The sequence below is a fragment of the Arachis ipaensis genome, chromosome B3 (assembly GCF_059453495.1).
Source record: "Arachis ipaensis isolate K30076 ecotype BB chromosome B3, ASM5945349v1, whole genome shotgun sequence".
NCBI lineage: Eukaryota > Viridiplantae > Streptophyta > Magnoliopsida > Fabales > Fabaceae > Arachis > Arachis ipaensis.
The window spans coordinates 134672217-134673030 of NC_142438.1; positions in this window are offsets into that span (position 1 = coordinate 134672217).

Here is an 814-nt window from a genome sequence, read left to right on the forward strand (position 1 = left end):
TTCTTCAATTCCAAAGAACAAACAATATTTAATTAAATTGCAAGCGAAATAAAGAGAAAGAAAGAAATAGAAGGCAAGAGCAGGAGCAGCAGTGCAATAAATATTATTCTCAAAGCTATACAATATGTATAGTATATATTTCTTCATTCCAGTATATATATAATATGAGACAAGAGTAGAAAAGGAAAATTAGAATGAAGCACCCCGAGAGCATGAAAAGAAAAAGAAAAGGAAAATAGAAATTTGTATATGTACACTTACATATATGTATGTTTATATTAGTATATGATTGTTGGAAGAAAAAAGAGTGTTAATTAGATGAGATCCAGGAGCGGCGGCGTTGATGGATAATTAGGAATCGGAGTAGTGGCTCCAACAAATGAGCATAACAATACAGCGCCTGATGATGTAGAAGCGAGCCCTTTGCTCCTTCACAAGGTTGGCACACTTGCCACACCAACTACTACTCTTCCTCTTGCTCTTGGTGCTCTTGGTGCCCATTCTGACCGATGTGGGTCCTTCTTTCTTTGACAACTTGCTCCACTTGTCTTCGACGTCGATCCCACCATTCTCTTTATAACATGTGTATGCCATAGAAGCACAAGATATCGGGAGTTGTATCAATGCTAACAAACAGGAAAATAAAATGAAATTGCTGTGACTCGGGACTGAGGACGAGTGAAGAGAAGAGTAGTACTATTTATAATGGAGGAGACTACGTCTACCATGCTCCATGGGGCCCTCCTTTCTCTCTTTTCATAGGCCCACCTTTGCTTTCTACCTTTTCCAATACTTCTCAGTTCTCATCATCGTT